The sequence below is a fragment of the Pleurodeles waltl genome, chromosome 8, assembly GCF_031143425.1.
Source record: "Pleurodeles waltl isolate 20211129_DDA chromosome 8, aPleWal1.hap1.20221129, whole genome shotgun sequence".
NCBI lineage: Eukaryota > Metazoa > Chordata > Amphibia > Caudata > Salamandridae > Pleurodeles > Pleurodeles waltl.
Window position 1 is genome coordinate 1390468664 of NC_090447.1, and position 10063 is coordinate 1390478726.

At 42.0% G+C, this 10063-nt stretch overlaps 1 protein-coding gene across 1 annotated transcript in view; it reads right to left on the minus strand.

The window, feature by feature from the left end:
* Nucleotides 1-9712, minus strand: part of CEP295 (centrosomal protein 295) — a 541368-nt gene extending 531656 nt beyond the window's left edge. Inside the window, exons 1-2 of the mRNA XM_069202438.1 lie at nucleotides 9589-9712; nucleotides 2638-2739 (exon numbers count right to left, since the gene is read on the minus strand). The gene's annotated coding sequence lies outside the window, so the exon portion shown is untranslated. The remainder of the gene's footprint in view (nucleotides 1-2637; nucleotides 2740-9588) is intronic.
* Nucleotides 9713-10063: the final 351 nt, after the last annotated feature.

The window sequence follows — 10063 nt, forward strand, 5'->3', positions numbered from 1 at the left end:
AAGGGCTGCAGCATGTATTGTGTCACCATAGGGGTCCGCTCACTCAGCACATGCACACTGCCTCACAGCTTGTGGGTGCTGGTCGGGAGAAAAAGAAAGTCGACATGGCACGCCTCTCAGGGTGCCATGCCCACAATCCACTGCCTGTGGCATAGATAAGTCACCCATCTAGCAGGCCTTACAGCCCTATGGCAGGGTGCACTATACCACAGGTGAGGGCATAGCAGCATGAGCAATATGCCACTACAGTGACTAAGTCCATTCTTGGACATTGTAAGTGCAGTGCAGCCATATTTAGTATATGGTCTGGGAGTTTGTCATTACGAACTCCACAGCACCATAATGGCTTCACTGAATACTGGTCAGTTTGGTATCAAACATCTCAGCACAATAAACCCACACTGATGCCAGTGTGGGATTTATTGAAAAATGCACACAGAGGGCATCTTAGAGATGCCACCTGTATGTTAAACCAACTGCTGGTGTAGGACTGACCAGTCTGTGCCAGCCTGCCACTTTCAGACAAGGACCCACTTTTTGCAGCAAGTCCGGCAGGAAAATTAGGGAAAACAGGGAGGAGTGACCACCCCAGCCAGGACCACCCCTAATGTGTCCAAAGCTGAGGTGACTCCCCCATCCCCCCACTGCAGAATCCTCCATCTTGCTTTGGAGGACAGGGACAAATAGGGATAGGAATGTGCCTCCCTCCCCTGAGGGACAGTAGCCATTGGCTACTGCCCTCTGACCCCTAACACGCTCCTAAATCTAAGATTTAAGGGCCTACCTGAACCCAGCTCACCAGCTTCCTGGTGACCTACAAAAAGGACTGCTAAGCTGAAAACTCAGCAGAGAAGAAGGAAGATGACAACTGCTTTGGCCCCAGCCCTACCTCCTGCTTCAAAGAACCTGCAAAAAGACCAGCGACGTGTCCAGAGGGCCCAGCGAACTCTGCCAACTCCAGAGGACTGCCCTGCATCCAAAAGGACCAAGAGCTCCCGAAGACAGCGGCTCTGTCTGAAGAAACTTACAACTAAGGACTCCAACCTCTCTCCGGATGCGTGAGTCTTGAACCCTGTGCACCTGGTTGTCCAGGTGGTCCATCCAGCAAGAACGGCTACCCAGGCGATTGCTAGCAAATGCCCTGCCTTGGTTGACCTCTCCACCCCTTCACAACGACGCCTGCAGAGAGAATCCCAAGGGCCCCCCCTGACTACGAGCTAAGGATGAAGATAACCGACGCCTGAAGAACCATTGCGCACCCAGGCCTTGGAGAAACCAACCCCGGTGCAGCATCGTCAAGGAGGCGGCCCTCCCCCCTGTACAGCTGGTGATTTGCCCGAGAAGCCCCCCTGGACCTCGTATGCTTCCTCAGAGTGACCCCCAGGGTCCCGTCATAGAGTTGCATTGAAGATCCGATGCCCTGTTTGCACCCTGCATCCAGCCGCCCTAGGGCCGCTGAGGGTGCATGTTTGGAGCCTACTTGGGACCCCTCCAGTGCTCTCTTAACGCCCCCCCCCCCCCCCCCCAGGCCTGCCCCCCAAAACCGCATGTACCTACCTGCCAACAGGCCAAGTTCCTAGTGCCCCCTGTCTCCATAGGAGCCCACGTTAATTTGGTTCCTCTTTGACCTCTACACCTGACCGGCCCCAAGTTGCTAGTGGTGGGTGTTTGGGGTTAGCTTGAACCAGCAATGACAGACTACCTAAACCCCGAAGATAAGAACTGTAAGTTGTATACTTACCTGCAAAACTGTACTATCTTTTCTTCCCCCAGGAACTGTAGAAAAATGCACTGTGTTCACTTTTAAAATAGCTTTTTGTCATTTTAAGAAATACTGTATACATTGTCGATTCTATTCAAAGTCCTGATGATATATATTCAAAGTACCTTTTATTTCACGTACTTACCTGCAAATTGAATCTTGTGGTACTAGAAATAAATTAACAAAACATATTTTTCTATATAAAATCATATTGGTCTGGAGTTAAGTCTTCGAGTGTATGCTTCTTCTACTGTCTGTGTGTGTACAACCAATGCTTTGCACTACCCTCTGATAAGCCTAACTGCTCGACCACACTACCACAAATAGAGCATTAGTATTATCTCTTTTTGCCTCTGTCAAGCCTCTGGAGAACCCCTGGACACTGTGCACACTATATCTCACTTTGATATAGTGTATACAAAGCCAGCTTCCTACAATAGTTAAAGAAAAAGCATCAGTGGTCAGCATGCATTAAAGACAGGTTGAAATATATAAACAGACCATATACAAACACCCCATATACATACCCATTCCAATATGGCATGAACATCTTCCAGTACGACTCAACAAATACACAATGCATTCTGAGCTCAGTTCAAGTTAGAAGCCATCATAGATTGTAATCTCAGTTTAATTCCACAATCATCAAAGCTTATCATGATCAAGTCAAACACAAACTACTCGAACAGCATATGGGTATGCGTATAAATACAGAAAAACATGCATACAAAAACACAATCAATACTGATAAAACAGTATACTGCATTATGTTTTATCACTTACTTTTAAGAGTTATATTGTATAAGATAATACACTTTCAATATATGTGATTACCAGAAACAATAACACCATTCCTATTTTTTCATCTTACAAACCTTTGTAAGTCTATGATTCGGAAAGTGGTACAAGGCCCTCATTCTTACATCTGCCATTCAACATGGCACTTGCTGAGATCAGCTGAGAGTGGCTCAGTGGGTCTAAAAGTAAAGGAAAAAATAAAAATAAAGGAAATTAAACATAATTGAATAACTCCTCATCACAGATTCAGAAATGTTACTTTTTTTGCTCACTTAAATGTCCAGTACACACCAAAATATTGTTAACACTTTTGAATCCAGTGATAATGGCAGAACATTTGTCGCAGTCGCCACAAACTTGAACAACTACTGTGAATTTTGAGAAATGTATTATCACACATATATGATTTGTGCCACCATCAAAAAACAGAGTAAGACCAAGCGAAAACAAAGCCAATAAGTCAAGCCTTTTCAACGCAAGTGCTGAACTGCTTGTTTTTCCAATGCTTGTCTGTAAAATATATTTTTTTAAAGGACAAGAAAAACATTCCAAAATAGCAGAAGAAAAACAAATACATAACTTATGGTATCTCAAAAATCACATGGTTTATTTTTCAAATATTATTCACTAAGAAACTCTGAAGAAGCCATGAAAAGTATTAGGATGGGTCACAAATTAAAGGGAAATGCTTGCCAAGGCCTAATTTACTTTCTACAGGATTCAACCATTTGGTTATCTGCAGTAATCCAGGGAGCAGATTCATGGGCCCCCAGGAGGAGAAATGTTATATTAAGTATAGCTTTTGTCTCAGACACTAGCTGAAAGTACAGCAGATGGTGCTTCCCCTAACGTTATAAAAGCCTCTGTGTATCAAAATGTGTGCTTTCATGCAATATGTTGGAATGCATAAGATAAATCGAAAAACTATCCTTAAAGTCTGCTCTTCAGCCATTTCCCAGGAAAAATATCCTTATTGCGGTGCTTTTACAGGCAAGGTGGGAGGTGTGGGGAGCAACACATAGCAGGAGGTTGAGAGACAAAAATAATCGGGAAAATGAGGAGGTAAAGAGGCACCCAAGAGAGAGAGAACTAGAAGAACACATGAACTCTAAAAGTGCTTAATGAAAAAGAAAAAAGAAGTCCCCTAAATGTAAGCAGAGGAAGGATACAAGTCAGTCAAACAAAAGACTCATAAGGAGGCGGTGCTCCAGAGGATGAACAGGCAAAAGAAGATCAAGATAAGCCATTGAATAAGCAAGCAAACAAGGGTGGCAATAAAGCCAACCAGCGACACTGACTCTGTATAACCTTGTGATAAATATTATCATGCAGGGCGACTTCAGAAAGCTCAGTATTTAGAAGAAATTAGTAGATATGCGGACCAGAGAAGTTACTGCCGCTGTAAGGTGCATTATCAAGGACTGGAGATCGCTGTGAGTACCAGTGAAGCGCTCACATGGAGGAAACAGAAGCACAGATTGAGAAAAACTCTTTTGCCTGTCAGAGGAGATCCCTTCCAGAGGCGGCAGTAAGGAAGCAAATGGAACTTCTCACGCTGCTTCACAAGCCAAATACTGAACAGCTGACCCATGGCCGATACAGAATCGGACTGAAAATTCCCCAATCCACAGGCTATTGCTTGCTTACCCAGTTCCTCCCTCTATGTATGTTGCTCTGTGGTCTGAACTAAAGTGTGAATGATACCACAAAAGCCTAATGCCTAAGGAAGCTACCTGAAAGCTCCTTTGTGTATAAATTATTACTATCAATTGAATATCATTTCTGAATCAGGGAATCACACATGGATTAATACCCCCCTCTAAATGAGTCAGTAAAGTGATATTTGACTCTAGAAATCTCAAAGTTATGACTTCCTCTACAAACAGTAAAGATATGTTAAGCTCAAACTGAACATACTTGGCATAATTTTCCTGTAAGTACAAACTCCCTGAGAACATTTGGCTGAGAACAATGGCTTATGGATTATGCAGAAAGACTTTGAGGCAACAGGTTTAACAAATAGTTTAGCAACGTGAAAATGCTCGCCCCATGTGCACATATTTGACTTATATGGCACATAACTAACTATAAAGCACTGGCCCACTCTACGTGATGGGGGGTCTTACAATGGGTAGTGCTGAAGGAAGACAGGCTAGTGGCAAGCACAGATAAAACAGCATTGGCTTACAACAGAGCAGATAGGACTGGCGCCAAGGTGAGTATTAGAGGTGTAGGTAGTAGAGGTAGATGCAGTAGCATTAGAACTCTTCAGTGTTGCTTCACAAATTGCAAATTTTAGCTCGTTGCAGAAACGGATAAGGGATGGAGCCTGGCCACCTGGACTGGGATAGAGTTCAAGACCTTTAAAGTACAACAGCAAAATGCCTGTCATGTAATCTTCTTCTTCCTCTTTTACCAGATGGCAGTGACTATCAGGATTCAGGGAAGCATGGGCAGAAAATAAAGCATGAGGCACATGAGCGTTGGAGATGATGGAAGATGAAGCTCAGGAGAATGGGACCCCAAGACTGCTAATTACAGAATACTCATTTACTTTTAGGGCCATTTCTGGATTATGGGTGGGAGAGCCATGTTTAAGATCACATATGGCTTCTAAACCTTGCCTGGTAATGAGTTGTTAGTTGCACTGGCTTTCTGCTTTTGTATCACTTTATTCTCTTATTTCATTTGCCACATTTGTGTTTTCTCCCTCTTGGTTTCCCAGTTAGTCCTCCCTAACCCTATTTGTTATGTGCTGCGTCTCTCTCCTCTGTTGTAGCTTTTGTCCACTGGTGTGTGTGTGTGTGTGTGTGCTTGGCAGTGCCCTTAAGCTTTCATTCAGATTACAGATCAGCTCTTGGCTCATCAAAGCACACCAGCTTCCGGAATCGGAAATCCTTGTAAAGCTATATGTATATCATATTGTTCTATGAGCTAGTAAAACATACATAGCTGTTGCTCTACATCTTCCAACTTGTTCAGACCTTTCGGACTTTGCAATAGAGACTGAACTGTACTGTCCCTTGATGGAGACAATTGGATGCTGGTGAATGAGCTCCAGTCAAGTGTTTCGCTCTATAGCTACAGCAGGTAACAAGACTTCCAGAACCTGCCAGTGATGCAATATGGCATGCATGCACTACTACATCTCTTACTGTTGGTCAACTTTTAAAATGGTGTTCCAGACCTGCCGCACTGTACAGTGCAGGTGTTCTTGATGTGCAATGCAGTGAGAGCCAAAAGAGTTTCCTCACACTTACAAAGATTTTTAATGATGCATTGAGGATGGTCTGAAGTGGAGTCTGGTAGATCTCAGGGATGTTAGTCAGGAGGGCATTCAATGACACGGAAGAGGATCAGAACCTGGCAGGCAATTTCGAAGTCTGCTTCAATGGTGTCAGACCGCAGCACAGGGACAGCTGATTTAGGCAGACTTTCTTTCATGTACAATGTGGACACCTAAGTCAAGCCTGGTGTAAATATAAAACCCCATAGACTTGATGGATTCACTCCTTAAAACGCTGACACTAACAGGTCTCGATAAATCCACTCGCCCATTTGCTATGGCGAGTCATATTTTATCAGATAGAGCTGTTTTTAGAACCTACTCGCCCCTTCTGTCGAGTTGACAAAGAACAGGTGTTCTGTTCAGTCAGACAGCGAAGATACAATAAAGACACCTTTAAATCCTGTTCTTATTTTGTCACATTTGCTCTGTCTTCAGAGACAGAGGTCAAAAGTCAGTTTGTCTTCTTACAGACTACAGACTTCTAGGATTTTGTAAGGTGAACTGTCTGACCTGCTGTAAAAAGAGTGTGAAATGAAGGGCTGTTGGGTGTCAGGTTTTTTCTAACACACAACATTTAAATAACTAAGTCAACTGTTCAAGCATTTAAAAATATATATTCAGTAGTTCTGAAAGCCCATTTTTTTTTTACTTCTGTGTGATGAAAACAAATCAGAACACTTTACTTGGCAATGTGCAAATGATAAATATGCTTTCGGATACCCAATCTTCATAGATTATTGCTAATACAATATATAGTTTCATCAGTAAAGCTGCAAGTTAGTGGGAAGGTTTTTGGAAATTTCTTGGAAACTTAGTGTCTATAAATGACAACGCGCAGCCACATCATGCTTTAGTAATATAATTATTAAAAGAGAGTGTTTATACATAAACTGGGAAACACTCCTGGCCCTGATGGCAATGCTATTAGTAAACTAAGAGGCAAGCCATGGATCATGTGTACCATATATGTGGGCTAGAATCTTAATATACATGGAGCAAACGTTTAGTTAATTTAAAAAAAAAAAAAAGGAGGTTTATTGTACAGCAGAAATGCTAAACTCACACATCTGAAGGTGCGCTCATATGTGAGAATAAAGAAAAAGGCGACTCTGTAAAATAAAATATTTGCCTAGGATCACACAATTTGAGACTCATTTACGGGTCAAGTACATTACAGTTAAGTCAACCTGCATTTTTATGATTTTTCAAGGCTTGGCTAAGATTAAACAGTATCCTGTTTGAAGTCACTAGCAAGAAGAACATGTTTAAAATGAAAACCACAAAGATTAAATAAATCATGGTGACCATGGCTTCGAACATAGAGCAGCCATTCACAGGTGGTCCAAACTGTAGCCAAATGAGACTTCCAAGGGTGGCAGTTTTAGTGAAAGAGTGGAATTAATTTATGTGGGTAGACGAATCATACCTGGCTGCTCTCATTAACCATACTTATTGAACCTTGCCATGGAAACTTTATTGGTTGTTTTCTGAAAGGGGGGTATAGATTAGGCCCCTGATTTGGAGACATGCACTTTAAAAGGCTTGACATGTGCTGATAATGTGTTGATATTTATGAGGGATCCAGAAAACTAATCACTTGTTTTAATTTTAAGAAAATTTCTGATCACGAGGTATATCGAACTATAACTCTGGAACCTCAAAATGAATATTTGCTATTACAAGCAATATTTTTCAAAGTGGAAGGTTATGCGGGCTCAAGGGGGATAACATATTTGAAAGTTAATTTACATGTCAATACACTGAAACTGATAGATTCCAGTATCAGTCTAATTTGGCAAACGTTAAATCGGAATTAAAAGATGGGAAGTTTTGCACTTGTAATGAGTGAAAATCATTTTTGAATATGCGTGTTGTTACAAACGTTGTTACATTTGCAGCATTTCTCCAGGACCCCTAGTATATCATTCTAGAATGTTTAGTTAGGTTTTGAAGTGTTACAAAGTGTATACTTTCATAATATTGTTATGTCGACTGAGGATAAGGTACTAACTTATTTGCTGTATTTTTTTGTGCCGACCTCCCTACTTCGGCAACGGGTCACCTTACATATAACTATTAACAAAAAAATACATTCGAACAGAGGAAATTGAAGGAAGCAGTTCGGCTTAAGTACTCGGTCGCTTAGTCTTAGAAGTGGATTCTGAAATTTAGTTATTTCTGGAAGATTGCAGAACCTAATGTGTCCCAGGAGATGATTCTACAATCTGGGGGCTTTGCAAGAGAAGGCCCGGCTACCAATATTGATTTTCACAAGTGGGCTTTGCCTGAGTTTCTTTCTCGTGGGTGGAGTGAAGGTTGTCCAGTAAGTGGATAGGAGAACCGAATAGTCGACTTATTTCTGCTATGCAGAGCATTTCAAAGAAAATGTTGGTCTCAAGGCGGGGAGCCCTGGTGTGCACCCAATAAGTCGGACCAAAGCAAACAAAATTACATTGAGAGACAAAATAGATCTACGAAGGCCATCCAGTAGTGCATAGCTATCATCAACAAGCGTGAGCACCAAGGTTTGTACTGCTGTTCTAAAGTCCAGGGGTGGATGGGAGGCCAGAGTTTCCAAAAAAGAAGAATTTGAAATTGTGAAGTCTATGTGATTTTGGCGAGATGCTGTGTTATATTAAGGTAAGGACAGGAGTGGCATAAATTGCAACAAAGTACCTTTTGTGGGGAGAAGGAGTTATTTTTCCGTTTTTTTCAAGTTATATAACTGAAGATGCAGGCCCATGAAAAACCCAATAATGACTAAAACTACATAGAGAACTTAGAAGACGTTGTTTGTTAAAAAAAAATCACACGCAATTAATGTATTTCCACTACCACCCACTCAAGTAAGTGTACTCAATCAGAAGAGCAACCTCCTTCAACGGTGTAAGTAATATGCAGGCTGTCCTCCCTTTTTCGTATCAGGGTTTAGGCAGAACATAATCTCTATGACGGTTGTTCCACCAGACTGCCCTTTAAACTGCTTAGAATCAGCATTTGGTTATGGTTTCATATGTCTAGTGTCAGAGAACGCAAAGAGCCGCCTCCTCCCACCTCGCTCTAGTATTCGAGGAGGCTTTCCTTATAAATTCTGGTATGAATTTCCCCTTTATCCCTGTAGTGTAAGTGTTCGGCCAGACTGCATGCACTCGTTGATATCAGTAGCTTACTCGGGCTGTACTGTCAGTTGGTGTTCAGGCGGACTTGCTCTATTTAAATTAAACATTTACACATGCAGCCCTACCTTCCAGCACCCTCTTGGCAACATACAACCACTTTTCTAAAACGATCAGAACTCAGACATGCTGCCGTTTCACTCTGTTATTGTTACCTTGCTTGCTAGGTCTTTAGCATGATCACTACTCTGGCAAGCGAACCTTTCACTCTAAGGATCGGTAAAACTGCCGACACACTATTGCTTAGATTCTTGGGAACAGTGCCACCACCCCTTTGTACTTCACCATACATAGTTGTTAATGCCTAGTAAAGACTTCCATAGGCTCGCTCACCACGAAAGCTAACATCATCCCACAAAAATACTAATTTCTACAGATTTCAAACGATCACTCTGCAAACTCATTTGTGATTACCCTACTGGAGATTTTATTGCTTGGGGGTCATAGTACAGAGCTAATAGAGCAGCAGGCTACAATTCCACATATATCTATGTAGAACTTGCAGTCCGAAAAATTGCACCATTACTATAGCATTCAGACACCGAACCCTACTATGTACTTACCAATAACGTGCAGATCAATGCTTCTGTATACCAAAGGCCGGGAACGCTTCACATAAAACAGAGGATGGCCAGTTGTTACTAGCTAACTTTACATTCAGCAATACAAAACGGACGTTTCCTGCTTAAAGGGACATCATTTCCGCTGTTTGAACAACCCGCCAATCCAACGCGGGAAGGCCAAACTGTGTACGCGGGTTGCCAGGTACCTGGACTCACTAGTGTAAACATGAAAGAAGGACAAACACCGGAAGTTGTCCCTTCGTATTTTGTAAAGGAGTCCGCCATTTCGGATTGGACTCAATTTACACTTTTTGCAAGGTATTTGACCAAAGGCGACGACGAAAGCAATTATATTCCAATTCGATTTTAAAAAGAAGCTTAATTTGAAGGCAAACCCTTATTAATCACTTACATAGATCCCCTGTGAATTCACCTCAATGTCTGTTTTCCGTTTCAGACATTTCAACTGATGTCC